Source organism: Stegodyphus dumicola, chromosome X1 (assembly GCF_044657685.1).
Source record: "Stegodyphus dumicola isolate Sdum_Otavi_A_Nest chromosome X1, ASM4465768v1".
Taxonomy (NCBI): domain Eukaryota; kingdom Metazoa; phylum Arthropoda; class Arachnida; order Araneae; family Eresidae; genus Stegodyphus; species Stegodyphus dumicola.
Window position 1 is genome coordinate 68,155,011 of NC_140780.1, and position 20,157 is coordinate 68,175,167.

Here is a 20,157-nt window from a genome sequence, read left to right on the forward strand (position 1 = left end):
AAATGCTTCTGTATGCAATTTTATAGAAATATTTAGCTACGCATGACAGAAAAGTTACACAAGGTTTTATGACGATTTTTCAATTTCGTTTCATAAGAATGTGATTTTACTGTTTGCATGCATGATTTATTTAAATCTGTTGATAAGAATTTCAAGAAATTTTCATTATTTGTGTAAACTCCGCATCAGTATAAAATGATCAAACATTAGCAATTTAAAACAAGAAATAATATTCAGATATATTTAAAGTTCTTTATTTTGTATAATGTTTTAGATATCTATCAAAGAATGATAGTAATTAGTCATCAAACGAAATAAAAAGTAACTTTTTCTTGACATTCTAGCCCTACACGGAAAAGCAATTCACCCTTCCGATAATCAACACAAATGTAAATAAACATCTCTTTACGACTGGTCGGAATGCGCAGAAATCACGAAAGTGTCTCTGCGCAACTAGTCGTACGTTTAGCATTTTTACCATGTTTCAGCTAAACGTCCGACGTCGTACGGATAGACACAGCCTCTGTCAACACTTACAAAGCCCGGCCTGCGTTAAATGAAGGAAGCTCCACTGTGTTTTTCTGGCAACTGTGGCGAACATATTTGGCATGAATTTGTCTCTCGGTTGACGCCATGCCAGAAAGGAAGCTCCGTGAAATGGTATCGTTAAAAGACGGAAGAGATATTGACAGTATGTTAATGCAGAATTGTTAATTTTTTGAGGTAATGAAAGTTATTTTAGTATCGATAATCTGGTTTTTAATTTCACTGAAGGACTTAGTTCTTAAATATCAGAAAATAAAACTCATAAGATTTCATAGCATATTAAAATTGAGCTTTCGTGAAAGTATATCGTGAAACTTCTGTTAGCCAAGTAATGGAATTATTTAAATCCTTTTACTTGTTTAGGTCGTTTAATATCATCAGAAAAACATTACTGAAATGAAAGTGCTGATGACTCAACATAATCTAACAGGAAAGGCATCTGATGTTGCCTATTGCTTTATTTTTCTCTTGTAATGCTAGTGATACGTTAATATTATTACTATTATTATTAGAATTGTATTAAATTAGAAGTAACCGGAAGAAAAGAATTGTACAGTTTTGGCATAAATTTAGATTATTCGCAAAGTAATTTTTGTGTAGGTATTTGCAGTATATGATTTTTTGCGATTATACTATAAATGTAAAATGTTACCAATCTTATTAGTATACGTTTGTAATCAACCAACGTTGGTATTAGTCTTGAAAATAGCACTTTTAAAATTTCGTCTAAAATTAATAAAGTTTAAAAAGTTAACTTGTTTTCAAATAACATTACATTAAAGCAAAAAGTTTTTGGAAAACCTTAAAATAATTCTCATTTAAAAATTATAAAAATGGAAAGTAAAAAAAAAAGTTACATATATTTTCCATATGGAAGTTTAATTTGCCATACGATACTAGAACAATTTAGCTGACACAACTTTGATGTCTTTGTCAATTTGGAAAATCAATTTAAAAAATTAAAAACATATTATTAGTTTATTGAAAGATTTGCTTTATAAAAATTTAGGAGTGATATTATTTTAATATTGTGATTCTTCACACTTGAATTACACAAGACGTCAAGAAGAATGTTAACTCATAATACAGGAAATTGGTCTTCAAGAAATGTTTAAAAATGCTTTTAAAATTTGCATATGATTTTGCTGAAAATTATAAGCATTATTCAAATAGGCAATAGTTTTAAGAACTTTATTTTTATTTTTAATTTATCAAATAGCCTAGTGGCCAGCTTTTTGGCCACTAGGTCATCAGGCTGTATGCTTTCCAGTATTTTTCAACAAGGCAATGAAAATGATTGTGGGGCATTTGTTAGTATCAGCAGTGGTTATATCTTGTTCAGTTAAGCACAAAATACACACAGAAGAGTCAGCGATATTAAAACAAAGTAAATGGGCACAGATACAGTCATGCAATGCATATCGTGTGAAATTTGTATTCACAATGTAAGTTGCAACTGCTTATATTTTGTAATTAGGAATGTCATATGCAAACACATATGTCTTGTGCAAAAAATAAAAGTCGGGCAGAGTAGTTTGTGTGAACCTAAATTTGATACCAAATCAAAAATTTCAAGTAGAGAATGTCAAGACACAATAACACGCCGAATAAATACTAATTCAGAAGTCAAACAACAAAAATCAGCGTTATACCTACAAAATTTTCACAGGACTAGTTTCGGTGGTTTTACCGAACCATCATCTTCAGCTGCAAAACCGCAAATGAACAAGATAGGAAATAATGATTAGATAAGATAAGAAAGCCTGGACAAGAATAAGCAAGTGGCGCCATCTGTTGGCGAAACCAGAACTAAAACATAATTTCTCTAAAAGCCGAAGGCAAATTTGGATTGGAATTAGGATCGTTAACTAGAACAGAAAGATTTTTATGAATGTGAAATGCCTCTAGAAAATCCAGTTCTCCAATGGAAGATGCCCTTTGAATAATTTTGGCAGCAGAAAAATTGAAAGTGTGACTTTCGGACCAACAATGTTGAGCAACAGAAGACCTCTGTGTTTCCTTTTTTCTAACATATGCCTCATGTTCCTTGACGCGAAATTTTAAGGCTCTCTTAGTTTGGCCAATGTAAATTAAACCACACTGGCAAGGAATCCTATAAATACCCCAGGAATTCATATCCGGAATGGGGTCCTTGAGTATAGAAGTTGGAATTTTATTGATGGGAGAAAAAACAACCCGAAAGTTAAATTTCTGCAAAATATGTGCAACTGTATAGCTAATTGATGGAAAGAAGGGAATGACAACAGAATTTTTATAATCTCCTAAAATAAGAGTGTGGCTTTTAGTGTGTTGAGATGAGAATTTTTTAACTGCTTGATTAATAATGTTGGGTGAAAAGCCCCTGTCAATAGCTATTGCTTTTAAATAATTTAGTTCTTCATCAAGGGCTAGTTTGGAGGAGCAAACTTGAAGAGCACGGAAAACATAGGAATAAAATGAAGCTAACTTTTGTTTAGTCGGATGACATGATTTAAAGTGTGGTGGAAGGCAAACCGATGAAGGTTTACGGTAAACTGTAGTACTGAAGTTGGATGTGTTACGTGTGACCAGAATGTCGAGAAACGGAAGAGAATTGCAAGTCTCAAGTTCAAAAGTGAACTGAATAGCAGGATCAATAGAATTCATTGTTGAAAGAACTTTATTTAAATCATCTTTATTACCTTCAAACAGGGTAAAAGTATCGTCTACGTAGCGGAACCATGCCGCCAACTTTAAATTTCCCGGCAGTTAAGTACTACTTTTCCTAAAGTATCCATTTTATTCCCAGAGAATGTAACTAATCTTTTAATTTAAGACTTCTGTATCGGAACATTTAGCAATTTCACTTTGGTTTTAGAAATAACATTGCACATTGCTCCAGTATCTAACTGCAAATTTAGTTTACTTTTATTTACATTAACGTCAACAGTCCATTTCTCTTCCTTGTTATCTGAATTAAGGTTTAATGTGCCAACATAAAATTCTAACTCTTCCTCAGAGTCATGATTTATTAATTTAATTTGTCTATCTTTTTTGTTTACCTTGACTGCTTCATTTTTTATTATATTGCTTTTACACTGACTCGCGAAATGATTTGCCTTTTTACATTTATGACAGATTTTTCCATATGCTGGACACATTTGATACTCATGAGATGTTCCATATTTAGAACAAATTTTTGTCTTTTGTTTATCGGTATTTACCTCTTTGTAAGTATTCTTATTATACTAATTCAGAAGTCAAACAACAAAAATCAGCGTTATACCTACAAAATTTTCACAGGACTAGTTTCGATGGTTTTACCGAACCATCATCTTCAGCTGCAAAACCGCAATTCGGCGTGTTATTGTGTCTTAATTATTCTTATTATGTTTACTTAGTTTCTTTTTCACTAAGTTTACAGCAGTTTCCTCATCTTTTATGATTTTCATTTGATGTGCACTTATTTCAGCAGATCTGCATATATCAAGAGCTTTTTCTAATGTTAATTCTGTTTCATGTAACAATCTTGCTCTCACTATATCATCTTTAATGCCACAAACAATTTTATCCTTTATTAAACTATCCGTTAATTGTGCAAACTCGCATGTTCTAGCTTTATTTCGAAGGTCAGTTACGTATTCATCTATAGTTTCTGACGCGGTTTAAAGAATAAATGTCTTTCATATGTAATATTTTTCTTAGGAATACAATATTCCGTAAATTTTGTTTTAATTTCACTTACTTTAATTTCTTTACCCTCTTCTATAGGAAATGTATTATATATTTCAAGACCGCAAATTCCTATTACATGAAGAAAAGTATTAACTCTTACCTTCTCTTCTTTATTATGTAATTTACTAGCTACTTCATATATTTCAAATGATTGCAGCCATCTCTGCCAATTCCAAGCTAGATTTCCATCAAATTTCATCGGCTCTGGTGGTTTTAAACTTTCCATTTTGAAAGCAAAACACTCCTGACACCATATAAAATTAATCAATTAAAGCAATTGAGGGTACACTTTTAGCTTTTAGAAACTATTTATTTACAATCGTAGAATGTATAATCACAGAGAACTGCAATACCAGCATAGTTCTATTTTTCAAATCTGTATCCAAAGTGTTGTTAATTACAAGTTACTAAATATTAAATGTTACCATTTACAAATTATTAAATATTACAATTACGAGGAGGAAGCTAAGCATTTTCCTCTCTGCCTGGCCTAATATTTTCCTTGCCTAATGGGGTCTTCTCTTCCCAACAGGTCAGTGTAATTGCACTTCCTGTGTATAAACCAATTTTGTTTCAGTTTTTTCCGAATTTAGATTCTCTCTATGAAGTGCTATTTCTCTTAAAACCATTGAAAGTTAAATGTTGAACAAAAAAGAAATGTAAATAAAAATTTAATGAGTACTCATAAAGAAAGTTAGTGGGGCCAAATTGTCTTCTGTTAAGGCTGCTCAAAATGTGTTTTTATTAGTTGTTTTAAGCATACTTTATTATATTTTTCCCTTAATCTCAACTATTTTGGCATATTGGGAAGTTTTATGAACCTATTTGCGAAGATCTATTTAAAATTGATTCCACAAATAAAAATTCGTTTTGAAATAAAATCATGTTTTATTATTATCGAAGTAAAATTCTGCAGATTAACTTTCAACTTTGTTTTGCAAAGCACTCTGAAAGTTTCTTTTGGACTTCTTTCCGTTCTCTTGGCAAATGCATGACAGAATTATTTTTTGAGAAAGCTGATGTCTTTTGCTTATAAGAATGATTGATGCAACTGTATGGGTGTCGCTGTAAAGAGCACATGTTTCCCAGTGTCCTGTTTTTTTCCTTAATTGGGTCATTCTCCGCTAGATCAGATATTGCTTTTGTGTTATTTAACAATTCATCTTATCTTCAGTTAAAAGCTCTTCTTCATAATGAGCGCTTTTATTATCAAGGGGTTTTATAAGACCCCAATTCTTCTTTTGTAATTTTCTGATTCATTGTTTGAATTCTCTGTCTTCCATATGTGAAAATTCTTCGGCATCGATTGCTTTTGAAATTTGTAAGATTTTTCGGACTTCATTTTCAGTCGATGGAAATTGTTTAAAGTAGCAGATAAATTCTTTCCGGTGTTGATGGATGAATGTTGCACCACGTATGAATGAAATTCTAGCAGTGGACAAATAAAATGGGATCCTTTAAGGTACTGCTATACGCAAAATCACGCTTTACAAGTCTGCGCTCAGCAAGTACCTGCCATATTAAAAATGATAGACTACGAAATATGACTTGAAGAATTGTATGAGTTATTTGGAATGCAGATTGGGAGTTTAGTCGTGATAGGTAAACAGTCTATACAGATGACCGGAAATAATAAAAATTTAGAATGGTGTACGATAAAGTATTTTACTCCTGGACCATGGATTAGTCATAAACAGTACTTGTGTAAAAACAGATTAAAGTATATGAATTCCCTGTTTAAGAAAGGAATTTCTCTAAGACAGTATGCAGTCTGTATCATAGCTGGAATAGCGAGGTGTTGTGTCTTCAGGGAAACAAAATCTGTTATTCTGTAATTTTTCCTGAAAATGTGTGTTTAAATTTTGTTACCTAGGTAACCTATTTTTAACTCTCTCTATATGAAAATGAAACCAAATACAGACAAAGAAATAAAATTGCATTCCTTCCCTTGGTGCAGTTATTAACAACTTTAACTTAATGGGAGCCAATTTTAAGTTTATAAAATTTTGGCTAGCTGCAATTATATATTGCACTTTTAATATTTCAGTTATAAGTGCATTACACAAAGTATAAAAATGTGTGGTATAATATCTTAAATAAAAGGTATACTCTTTGTATTATTTACAAAAAAATTCAGCAAGTTGAAAATTAAATACAGGGAAATCATATTTTAATGTGAAATTTAACATTGTATTTCTTCTGAGAGCACCTGATATGTCAAATTTTTCCTATTTTTCTACGTAGTTCTGAACTCATTAAAATTAGACCAACTTATTTCAGTCCAGAATCCTTTTACTTTTTGTTACTGTATTGTATCTAGACAACTCTCTTTTTTCTTTTTATTTTATTAAATAAATTTACCCAAGATCTAAAGGAAGCTTAAACTTTAAAATTTCCCCCACCAATGCCTGTCGAGCAAGGAATTGCACTCTCTTTCCAGGACTCCCATTGGACCACGTGACCAGTAGCTCCTCCCACTCAACCATGGACCTGCCCTGCTACCCACTAGCGTCTACGGAGAGAAGGCAACTTTTGGGATCGTGATCTGATCCTCCTGTGCGCATCTCAATTTGCGCATATGCTGCCGTGCACTTCGTGAAATTTTGTTTATTTACGTGAAGTACTTTGTGGTTTTGAAATTTGCGTCATGTGTTGAGAATGGATGAAATTGTATTACATCTGTATTTGATCTACAGTGAAATACAGTTCAATTAATAAATCGGTGTTTGTTAAAAAAATTAATTTATGCTTGGAGATAAAAAAATAAAATTTTTGCTAATGAAAGTTATTAAGTAGTGCACTTTTCATTAAAAAAGTTTATTTGTTTTTATACATTAAACATTAAATTAATTATATACATTAAATAATAATGAAATATTAATGATTGTTGTTAATTAAGCATGCCTATCTTCTGTAAATTATTGCTAAAACATGTGCAAATAATGAGGAAATATACGTTATGCTAGTTTATTTCTTAGCAGGTAATCACAGGACCATGATGGAGAGTGTCTATTATTTGTTCCTGAAATTTCTTTATTGCTTATACTAAGCTTATGTGTTAAAGTGTATTAAAAAGCTTATTTACGACACATATGAGCACATTCTGTTGCATCAGCTATGTGATAAGTTGGTGTTACATCTGGCATTTCAACTATGAATTAAACTATTGACATTTCATCATCTGTACAAGAGCAATGAAGTGCACTGTTTTTCCATATATCCTGACTGTACTGTATTTTAATTATATCATTAAGTCGTGCATGTGAGACAAATGCATTAAATTGTTATTACAATAGTGTGAAAACAAGAAAATTAAAGTCAATTTCTTTGAAAAAACTGTTACTTTTTGGAAAAAATAAATACTTTAGACATTCATATTCATCATGTTATTCTCAATATATTTACAATGTCAAGCTAATAATACCTAAGTATTATTTGTGATAATTTATCATTTTAAAAGAGGTATATTATATGTCAAGGACAATAATAGGTTGACAAAGAAAGTATAAGAATTCTTTCTGTAACTAAACATGATTCACTACTCAGTACTAAAATAAAGAGGTTTATCAATCCATGAATAACGTGTTTTTATGTACATCATCTTACTGGATGGTTGCTGCCAATGAATCGACTGTCTGTGTAACAGCTGGAGAACAAGGTGCTCAGAATTATCATTGATGCTCTGTGTTTTGTCTTAAAAAACATACATCAACCTGGATTTTAAAATGAAATTAATAGACATGAAGCTTAAATAGAAGTATCTAATTTTAAAATAACTGTAAGAGCCATAGCTGCAATTTACTTAATAATTCAGATATTCGTGATTTTATCATTGAGGAGCCTTTCAATGGCTAAGGATTATGTAACATAACAGTATAGTAGTAGACTACAGTTAGTAAATTTGCAACATTTTTATTGCTAGTTCATAGTTGAGATATTAGTAAAGACCATTTCAGGTTGAATGTTAGCTATAACATTCTACCTGAACTGCCTACAGTACTTCGATCTTGCATGTATTTTCACTTACTGTCTCCAGAGGCAGTATTTTTTGTTTTTACATCCAGAGCTCTTTGATAGTGTTTTTTCCACACATGACAGTTCAACACAAATCGAAAACGGGGGACACTTCTACATAAAAGAAACATTCAATTGTTGGATGGATGATAGTACTTTGTACAGTTTGGTGGCATTTATGTAAAAATTATGTGTTGGTTATTTTTCAATAACTTGCAACAGTGATTTTGATTATAAATTTGTTTTAGGAAATTCTAAGCTACTGGATAACAAAAATATAGATTTTAGCAAAATGTTCATGTTATGCGTAAAAAATGAAAAATACCTTAAGATACATTTAAAATGTCAAAATTTCGGAAAAATATAACACTCTTTAAACCTCAGTTTCCTTACATCTAAATAGTATTAAGTGTGAAAATTTGTATAATTTATATATTTTTAATTACTTGTATAATGTATGCACTTGTGAATTCAGATCAATTAGTTGTTTTAACTGTTTTAAAAAATGAAGCAATATTATGCAGAGTAAGGAAATCAAGATTGTGATCCGATGACAATGAGATTAATGTTTAAATGTGAAATGGAAAGTTGTTATTTATTATATTATCAGAGAATTATTAAACTGGGCATAATCGCCAAGGAAGGTATTGAATGCTACGTGAAAATATGTTTACTAAAAAATTTGAGTTTCATAATGAATGTATCCAAACACATGTTTTGAGTCAAAAGTTTGAAACTTGATGGCTGAGTGTAAATATAAAATTATGGATGTTTAAATACTTTGTAATTAGGCACATAGGTCAGGTTAATCTTTTTAAATAAGGTAAGGAATGCAAGAGCTATATGCCTAAAGGAAAATATGCCTTCATGGAGGAATTTCAAGGCAAAACTGACGTTTGAGTGCATATTAAAAAATAATACATCTAATTTTCATTCAATTTATACATATTTCATATGTAAAAAATTCTGATATATGCTACATTACTGTTAATTACTTTACTTGAAAAACATAGTAAATACACAGAAATTTAAGATTTGCACATTTCGAAAAATATTAAATATATGAGTATACATTATCCTTGTAAAAAGCATAAAATACATAAATATTTATTAAATTATTATAAATGTATTTGGAAATGAAGGATTTATTCTTTCATAAACCCCTGTTAACGTTATTGTGAAGAAATCTAGTTATTAAATATATCTAAATTTATAATGATTATAAATATTATTTAAATATATAATAACCTTAACATTTAATTGTAAACATAAATTGAAATTTTTTAGCAGGAATTTTTTATTTGCTATTTCAGCAACAATTATTCATACTGGAAAGCAATCTGTTAAAAAGTGCTGTAAAGCACAGTCTACAAGATGTGTACTTAATTTTATCTATCAAATGCCTGGCTATTGACCATTAAAGTGCAGAGCACATGTCCAGATGAGCAGTGTCCATGACTTGTCCAGAAACACACAAAGTACATAAAAGTGAGGTAGACAGATGTGTACTTAAGGAATTAGTAAAAAATAATTTTTAGAATATGCATTGTTGAAATTAAGGATATAAAAAAATATAATACAGTTAAAAGTCTTTAATCCGGACTCGTCGGGACTTCAGTGATTCCGGATTAGGGGTTTTTCCAGATTATAGATCATAAATTTAAATCTGGTAAGATGGCATGCAGAAATTAGACAATTAAAAATATGAAACCATAATTTCTGTGTTGACGCATGCGCAGAAAGTTTGTAGCTTTGAGGTCCGGATTATAGATCATTCCGGATTATGGACGTCCAGATTAAAGACTTTTGACTGTAAGTATCAAAAGAATTCTTTCCTTACATTTTGTAATAAATCAGTTACAAGTTTTAAACAATATTAAAAATAAACTTTTTTAATCCATTTCAAAAATACTCATAGAAAGTTAAGTACATGGAAATCAGTAGCAATATTTAACGTATTTTACTATGGAAATAACAGCTGCTCTAATTTGAAATTAATCGAACTGAGCATTAATTATAAAGTAACTCTGATTTTTAAAGGATGCCTCAGAAGCTAAAAAATCATTCTGCATTTGAGAAGGTATTTCAGGAAGAAGCTCTGTAAATAGGAAAGAAATAATGCATAATTTTGATTTTAGTATTATAATAAACTTTGATCTTAATTTTTGTAATCATTAACCAAATAAAATCAAATTAACTTAAAATTTCTTTGTAATGTAATTAACAAGAACTTGTGAAAATATTTCATTCAAATTAAACTTTTCTGGGAAAGTATAGCATTTAATTCCGCTCAGAATAAAACATTGTTTTAAAATATTTTCTTTTTACATACTTATGACTTTAAAGTATTACGGAAAAAGAAAATATATATATTTATATGTATATTTACGATGTAATTACAAAATGTGTACCGCCGATTATGTTAAAACCTATTGATCTTAATGGATAGTCACTGAATAGTTTGGTTTCCACGAGAGGTGCACTACTGCTTCAGGGCAGTACACGAGGAAAACCAGTTACGACCTCTCCTCTTATTTCTACCTCCATTATTTAAATTGAGGATTTTGGATCTTTAGAGAGTGTTTCTGGCATCTGTGTTGGATGGTCAGATTCTTCCAGCTCTAGTATAATTAAAAGTATCAGCTTTGTGTTCTCATGCCACTGATACTTTAATCTGATGTGCCAGTAAATTAGTGGCTAGCTTAATAATTAACTATGTAGTCTTAGACTACTGATCAACATTTTTCATTTATTTGATTGTTCGCATTTATTTGCATCGCCACTAGCCGTGGTTATGCTTTAAGTTCAGGCCATGCTCTGTTTTGTTAAAAGTTCAGTTTAAATAAAAAGGTTGTTTTAAAATCTTTCATAAAGCTTTGTCATAATATCTCAAGTGATAATTATATTAGGGTTATAAGACTAAAATTCCATTATTAGACCAAGAATAACCTTATTAATTAATGGAAGTTTAAGATATTCATAATGACTAAATGTGTAAGTTTATTAAAAAGTTAATAGAGACAGAGCTTAAATTGCACCGGAGCCTGGCTCCGGTACTTCTTAGTTTTTGGAATAAATCATAAATATAGCCAAAATAAGAAGGCTCCGGCACTTCTTTTATGCAACTGAACAAAAATTTGATCTCAAACATTTAATTTTTTGCAGTAAAACTGTATTACAAATCGCTTATTAAATTTTAATTTATCTCTTTACATTTTACTTAATTTTAATTACTTTAATAATTTATTTAATTAAATAACAATCATTAATTAAAAATAATTGATACTTATTAATATTAATTAAATAATAATGAATTAATTTGGTATTAATTAACTATTTAATTTTTAAATTATTAATGATTGTAACAGTCATTTTATTTATTTATTTACTTTTCTTCCCCTTTGCTGACAGTTTAGCATAGGGTTCTGGCACTTCTAAGTTTAGAAATTAAGTCCTGAATAAGGATATTTATTAATTATAGGAACTTGATAAGTAACCTTCACCAGCAATTTAATAGCCAGTTGATTGTGTTGTTGCCAAAGTAATTTTGTCATGATTTGAACATGGTTATCTTCCACTGTCGGGGCCGTTCCTAGCGCGGTGCAGCTGTAAAATTATGCAACAGCTGAACACTCGCGATACTATGACTAAATATTTTTAATTCATTGTACTTGTCACATGTAAATACTTTTTATACAATTTGTCACATATAAGTACTTAGTGAGTATGAAATAAAAATTCAACTAATCATTAAGAATTTTTTTTTTAAATTTGGGCACTGTATTCTTAGGAAAGTACACAGGCAGCCAATGGCCTAGGGACGGCCCTGTCCACTGGTGTAAATCTGTGGTGTTAGTCCAGCTGACAAGTATTTCATATTTCTGGTGTATAACTCTCAAGCTACATTCTGCAGTAGAATTGCTTAAAAGTAAGAATGAAACAGGGATAACACATATGTCATTCATTTGCTGCACAAAGTCTAACTCAAGATATTTGAAGTTAAAGCTCAGTTATATTCACTGCATTGCAACATGTCGAGAGAAAGGCAATTTTTATCCTTACCGTCCTACACCAGGGATGGCCAACACACGGCTTTTACTTTTTATGCAGCAACTACAGAAAAGTATATCATTTTTAATAAAATTCCCAGCAAGTCTGTAAATTACTTCCAGAGAACAGGCTCTAAACAATAATGATATTGCTAATATGAGCTCTAAACAATCATGCATACTGCTTTATTTCAAGCCTTTCACATTAACTATTACAGACTTTGATTTAACCCCTTAACTGCCGCGGGCGTATATATACGCCTTGCTCAGCCGATGCGTTAACTGCCCCAGGCGTATATATACGTCCTTCCAAACTGCTATCATTTGTTTCGCGCTGCTACACCTAAAATTATTCGCAAAGTTAACGCATCGGCTGAGCAAGGCGTATATATACGCCCACGACAGTTAAGGGGTTAATATTGAAGCAAATAGACATAGAAGATATGCAAATTCTAGTGATCTGTTTGCTCTAATGCGTACCAATGATGGTGATATGTTACTTAGGGTTATCATGTTTTAGGTTTGAAAATGCTAGACTGTAGGAATCTGCAGGAAACGGGAAAACGAACACTTGCCCCATCCTCCAGAATTGAGTAAAAAATATATTTTTGCATCAATATAATATTGTATATTTCATAATCTGCTATAAAATCTTCAAAATGTGTGCGTGTGATTATGGCAAAGCCTCGAGGGCTATCTGCCTAAGAGGAGGGATGCCTTCGTGGAGGACTTTCTACGGAAAACTGGCTCCTATACACGTTACACATGGGGAAAACCACGAAAACGCCCATGCAGCCAGCCCATTCACGGGATTCGAACTTCAGACCAAACTACTAGTGTTCAGCGACTTTATCGCTCGCTCGGCCGCTGGTGGGCCCAAAAATCTTCAAATTAAGTAGTTAAATAACAATGTGTTGATTTGATTGTTGGAACTGGAATATGGCAAAGATCATGTGGGGGAGGAAATACCTTCATGGAAGACTTTTTAATCAAAACTAGTTTGTTGGTTTGGTTTATTTTATTATGGCAAAGCACTTGATGGCCATCTGCCTAAGGGGAGGGATGCCTTTGTGGAGGACATTCTAAGGGAAACTGGCTCGTATACACATTACACATGGGGAAAAACATGGAAATGCCCATGCAGACAGCCCGTTTGAGGGACTTGAACCTCGGACCAAACTACCAGCGCTCAGTGACTTTACCGTTCGGCCGCTGGTGAGCCAAAACTAGCTTGTATTCATATTCATAAATACTTCAGGTGTTAACTGACATACTTTATCTTTCAGATGTGCAAAGAAAACAGACAAAACTTCCTGCTCACTTCTGTTTGTAATAATAAATGCACAGGGAAAGCCGTGAAGCAAAGCATCAAGTAAAAGCAGTGTGATTAATTCAATTCTGTAACCGTTCAACCTATGTGTACCATTTATACATATATAGTCTGATCCCAACTTTTGAAGAAAGTGCCTCTGGGAGTCATTCATTTTCATTAATGTGAAATCATCATTTTAAAATTCAGGATAACTTTCTAAAATTCTATTTTAAGGCTTATAAAATAAAATAGAGTTGTTATCCTCACTAGTAATTTCATTAACCCCAGGCATTTCATTAACATTTATACAATCATTTTTATGCCTTACAGCATTTGATTGTGGATTATAAGAATTTTCGGTACACTTCTGTTACTGGGACCAGATTCAGAAATGTATACATTCATGTGTACACATATATATGCATACATGAACACATCCATCCAGCCATACATGCATACATTTCTGATTCTGGTTCTGATAACGGAAGAGTACCGAATTTTCAATATTCCATAAATCATTCTTTGTCAAAAGATGCAGTATCATATACAGAATCTTGAATTTTATCTAAAATTTCATCAAAAGATACTTTTCCAGCAATTTAAGTTACATAAATTAACATTAGAATGGTATAACTGCTGTTCTAATTTTGTAAGAGACAGATGCCCTATACCCTTTCTATGACTTACAATGGGTTTTTCTATATAAGCAGTACATTTTCCATTATTAAACTGGCTTACTGGGCAATAAGCATTAATTTTGTTACTCCCTTGTATTTTTAAATGTCCCATGCCTTGCACTTTAGATATAAAATAATGTCCTGAATGATGGCATACAAAATAAATATCTTTTACATGTAATGGGTCATGTTTCTTTGTAAGTTAAAAAAATTTAGATTATGTTTCCATTTCAAAATTCTCCTTTCACAACATGAAATCATTAAACACAGAGAAATCTCTCTCTTCTTTTTCAATGACTATTTCATGTTCCATTTGCAAATGTAATGAAAAGTTTTCCTTTGGAAAACCTTCATTACATAATGTGCATTTATATAATTTTTTAATGATGAACACTCAAGGGCAGTAAATGCACTATCTGATTGTGAAAATAATAAATTTTTATTATTGTTGAACTGACGACTATATAAACTGCATTTAAATTGGAAAACTTTATTTTTACTTGCTTTAATAATTAATTTAGTAATGTTGTTTGTTGTGATATATGCAATTTCATGCAGTGACATTTTAGATTGCTGTTACTTGAGAAACATTTTTTTGGAATCAGGGCAGCTAAAACTTTTTTGAAGTTATACTGGATTTTGAAGCAAAAGTATATGAAATCGAATTACCATTGACGACTATATAAAATGCATGATCTGAATTGGAATTAAATATTTCAGCAGTAGAAATATGCTTTTTATTGGAATGTATGTTCTTCAAATGATGCTATAAATTGCTGGCATTTGAAAAACACTTTTTGCAAATAGAACAGTTGTAAGATTTTGAAATTACAGTTTTCTGAAAGATGTTACCAATCGTAATCAAAGCGGAAATGTGAATTTCAGATCTATTGTCTTGAATGATCATTGAATCACCACCCAGCTCATTTAAATTGGTGCTATATATTCTAATATTCTGAAGCAGAATCCTCACAATATTCCTAAGTATTTGGCCGTGAGAAGGGTCTTTTATTGAGAGATTCTTCAGTTCATTATAAATATGTGAAAGCAAAATTCACATACTAACGAAGCATAAAACGCACGAAGTTATGCAAAATGTAAACAGACACATTTTTGACGTATCTGTTAACGTCACATGATGCGCGAACTGAGATGCGCGTAAGACGGGAGGATCAAATTCATGATCCCAAAAGTTGCCTTCTCTCCGTAGACGCTTGTCCTGCTACCCATTTCTTACTCATTTGAGCGCCGGACGTCGAAGCGGTGACAGTTACGCCTATCTCTCCTGACGGATGTTCTGACTTTACGATTCGTGTATACGCAAGGCTCAAGATTTATAAATATCGTCAATTGCTTACCTTCCCTTATGCCATACATCAACAATAACTGAACTCTCCTGAGGAAAAATTATTCTTCCTCTTTTATCCGCTACAACATGTTATGCCAGGAAAGATATGCTTATCTGAAATGTATTATGCACAGGATGTGGCTGTCCCAGCCTAGGAGCCTGCTGAAGTGCCCAGCACCTGAGCCTTCTTCTGAGAGTTTTTTTTTTTCCCTCTGGTACATGCGATGTTATTGCTAAATCCATGCAGTCGTCCGGATGTTTGTTTGTTATTCTGTATCTGAACATTGATTTTAACAAGTTTGTTGTTGAAAATCATCTTTCACATTTTTAAGTAGATCGAAAGCAGGAATTTATCTTTTTAAAAGTTTAACAGTTCATGATTTTTCTGATCTAAGACTATTCAAATGGCTTTTTGTGATATTCTTCATCTTAATTAGGATGAAAACCAATTATTTCTATTTCTAGATCAGTAGAATTGTTAACATATTTGCAATCTTTTACCATTTTTCTTAAATACTTGTCTTATGTAATGGGTTTGAAGTGAACGTAGTAGTTGGCCTAATTTTAAATACACTCAAAACATCTAATTTAGAAACTGATTTAAGCTCGATGAGATTTTCCAAATGTTTGTTTCAGTTTTCTTATATTTCACGCTTTAGTTCTCCAGATTTTCAAAGTGGCAAAATGTACATTGCATTATGGTAAAAATGTATATTCCTTATATTTGTGTAATATTTTTACAAAAATAATTCTGATTTAAAATTAATTTAAAATACCCTTAAATTCAAAAACTTTAGTTTAGTTCTCTCCCCCCCCCCCTCAAGTTTAAGATTTTAGTTATTATGTCTGTAAGAATGACTAAATCATAGAACCCATTATGGACAATAATTTCTTCATAAGTTTCATTTCTAGATTTTTAAAATTCTTCTATGAAACTTTTGTAACAGAAGCTGGTATGGAACCCAGGCAGCCAGACAGAATGTCCCTTCCCTGAGTGAAAATTTCTATCATTTCACTGAAAGTGACATTATTATATTTCAGAATAAACCCTCGTAACACTAATAAATGTATGTAGATTTTTTTTTTAATGTTTATATAATGCGTGTTTGGTTCTTACAACATTTTGAGCTATTTTATTACTAATTCTGTATGTGAGCTAAGACAGTTTAATATAGAACATCTGCTTCAAGACTAAATGTAAAGTATTTGAATTATGTTTTACCTTTTGTGTGTTTTGAGAGGTACGTTCTAATCTACAATTTATGGAATTTCTCTGTATTGGACATCTCACATAGCTGACAAAATTTCATTCCTATGTTTAGGTTTTATAGTACAATAAGTTGAGCATCCCTACATTAGTATATGACTTTGATTCCTACGAAAGAAAAAAAGAGTATCTTAGTTTTGTTGAATTTTTGGTCAAAATTTTAGTATATAGGTAATTGGAATAGCTCATTCACGAAATTTTATTTAAATTTTTTGCAACATTTCAAAATGGTATATCATTCACTGGCATTTGATGTGTTTTGGCTTGCTCTATTAAAGCTGGGCTCGAACCCGGGCAGCTAGACAATATGTTCTTTCCCTGAGTGAAATATTGCTATAATTGCATTAAAGTGACGTGGTAATATTACAGGATAATTTTTTGTACATTGGACTAAGCTGTCCTCTCTCATGGATGAGTGTACCTAAGTAAAGAACTTTTAATGCAAAAGCGGTTTTTGCATTAAAATTCTGAATGAAATATTTATTTTATGGTTTATGACTTTTCTTTCCAAGATGTTTTTCGAAATCTGTTTTTACAATGGTGTTTTTGAGCCCTTTCTAAAAAAAAAAAAAAAAAAAAAAAGTATATTTGTATAGCTCTTTTAATGTCAATATATTGCGAGTTTGATTCTTACTCTTTTTTGATCTGTTATGTCACTAATTCTGTGTGTGAATTAAGATAGTTTTATATATAACACCTGCTTCAAAGCTAACAGTAAAGTTCATTTTGTTTATTTGTCATTTAAAATTACCTGCTTATTGACTTTCGGTGCCATTTTTGTACCAGCGCTAAAATTGTTTACTTTTCTCGAAGATCATTATCCCTTTTATTCTGTGTATCTGTAATAACTGTATAATTTTTTTTTTCTTTCATTGTTCATGTTGTACCCATATATTGAAAACCTCTTTCGCTTACTGTACTTCTGTCGTATAAGGAAAATCATTTGCTTTTCTATCGACTGCAATCATGATTTTAGTAACAATGTAGCACATTGCTGGAATTTAAAACAAAGAAGGCTACTTTCGAAGTTTTATATATTATGAAACAATATTAGATATTTCTCTTTGTGTATAGATATTCTTTAATTTCAAAGTAGTTAAAATCTAATGATTTCTTCCCTCCCCCCTTGGCCTCTTCTAGTGTAATTTGTCATCACTTTTGTGCACTCTTCGATTGCAGACCATGATATCATGAAAGAAAAAGAACGGAGAAATAGTGCAGAGCAAAAAGTCATCTGTGGCTGGTAATTCTTGTTCTATATTAACTTTATTTTCACTAGAAATGCTTGAATGTTATAATTTGTAGGTCCCTTTTCACATGTTGCTTTATATTGGAGTTTTACTGCTTATTTATTTTACGTGAACGCTTCACATTATGTTTTAATGTTTAGGGTAGCGTCTATGCATTAATTTCTTAGGTTTTGAATTCCATATTGAAGTGTCTGAATTGGTTCTTTCTTTATATTGTATTGTAATATTCGAAGTGAGGTTGAACTGTTAATCACACTATAATTATCAGAAGCCTGAAATTTGTTAGAGTTCTGTTGCTTCTTAGTGGTTTCAAAATTACTGCTGTAGTGTAATTTTTTCCCAAGTGGCCTCCTTTCGCATTACGAGGAGGAGGCTAAGCAATTTCCTCTCTGTCTGGCCTAATATTTTGATGTCCAACGGGGTCTTCTCTTCCCAGCAGGTCAGTGTAATTACTCTGCCTGTGTATAAACCAATTTTGTTTCAGTTTTTTCCGAATTTAGAGTCTGTCTATCAAGTGCTGTTTCTCTTAAAACCATTGAAAGTTAAATGTTGAACAAAAGAGAAATGTAAATAAAAATTTAATGAGTACTCGTAAAGAAAGTTAGTGAGACCAAATTGTCTTCTGTTAAGGCTGCTCAAAATGTGCTTTTTATTAGTTGTTTTAAGCATACTTTATTAAATTATTCCCTTAATCTGAACTATTTTGGCATATTGGGAAGTTTTATGAACCTATTTGCGAAGATCTATTTAAAATTGATTTCACAAATAAAAATTCGTTTTGAAATCAAATCAGAGATGTTTTGTTATTATCGAAGTAAAATTCTGCAGAATAACTTTCCACTTTGTTTTGCAAAGCACTCTGAAAGTTTCTTTTGGACTTCTTTCCGTTCTCTTGGCAAATGCATGACAGAAATATTTTTTGAGAAAGCTGATGTCTTTTGCTTATAAGAATGATTGATGCAACTGTATGCGTGCCGCTGTAAAGAGCACGTTTTTTCTTTAATTGGGTAATTCTTCGCTAGAAGATCAGACATTGCTTTTTGTGTTATTTAACAATTTCTTCATCTTATGTTCAGTTAAAAGCTCTTCTTCATAATGAGCGCTTTTATTATCAAGGGTTTTATAAGACCCCAATTCTTCTTTTGTAATTTTCTGATTCATTGTTTGACTTCTCTGTCTTCCATATGTGAAAATTCTTCGGCATCGATTGCTTTTGAAATTTGTAAGATTTTTCGGACTTCATTTTCAGTCGATGGAAATTGTTTAAAGTAGCAGATAAATTCTTTCCGGTGTTGATGGATGAATGTTGCACCACGTATGAATGAAATTCTAGCAGTGGACAAATAAAATGGGATCCTTTAAGGTTCTGCTATACGCAAAATCACGCTTTACAAGTCTGCGCTCAGCAAGTACCTGCCGTATTAAAAATGATAGACTACAAAATATGACTTGAAGAATTGTATGAGTTATTTGGAATGCAGATTGGGAGTTTAGTCGTGATAGGTAAACAGTCTATACAGATGACCGGAAATAATAAAAATTTAGATGGGTGTACTATAAAGTATTTTACTCCTGGACCATGGATTAGTCATAAACAGTACTTGTGTAAAAACAGATTAAAGTATATGAATTCCCTGTTTAAGAAAGGAATTTCTCTATGACAGTATGCAGTCTGTATCATAGCTGGAAAAGGGAGGTGTTGTGTCTTCAGGGAAACAAAATCTGTTATTCTGTAATTTTTCCTGAAAATGTGTGTTTAAATTTTGTTACCTAGGTAACCTATTTTTAACTCTTTCTATATGAAAATGAAACCAAATACAGACAAAGAAATAAAATTGCATTCCTTCCCTTGGTGCACTTATTAACACCTTTAACTTAATGGGAGCCAATTTTAAGTTTATAAAATTTTGGCTAGCTGCAATTATATATTGCACTTTTAATATTTCAGTTATAAGTGCATTACACAAAGTATAAAAATGT

The 20,157-nt window shown here is 31.5% G+C and overlaps 3 long non-coding RNA genes across 4 annotated transcripts in view; 2 read left to right on the forward strand and 1 right to left on the reverse strand.

Annotated features, from left to right (window-relative positions):
- Positions 1-20,157, reverse strand: part of LOC146993172 (uncharacterized) — an 880,419-nt gene that overhangs the window by 744,250 nt on the left and 116,012 nt on the right. The window lies entirely within an intron of this gene.
- LOC146993178 (uncharacterized) overlaps positions 1-20,157 on the forward strand; it is an 880,479-nt gene that overhangs the window by 269,110 nt on the left and 591,212 nt on the right. The window lies entirely within an intron of this gene.
- Positions 238-9,716, forward strand: LOC146993182 (uncharacterized). Its single transcript, XR_015038422.1, has 2 exons — positions 238-723; positions 7,242-9,716. It is a non-coding gene; the product is annotated as an uncharacterized LOC146993182 (long non-coding RNA).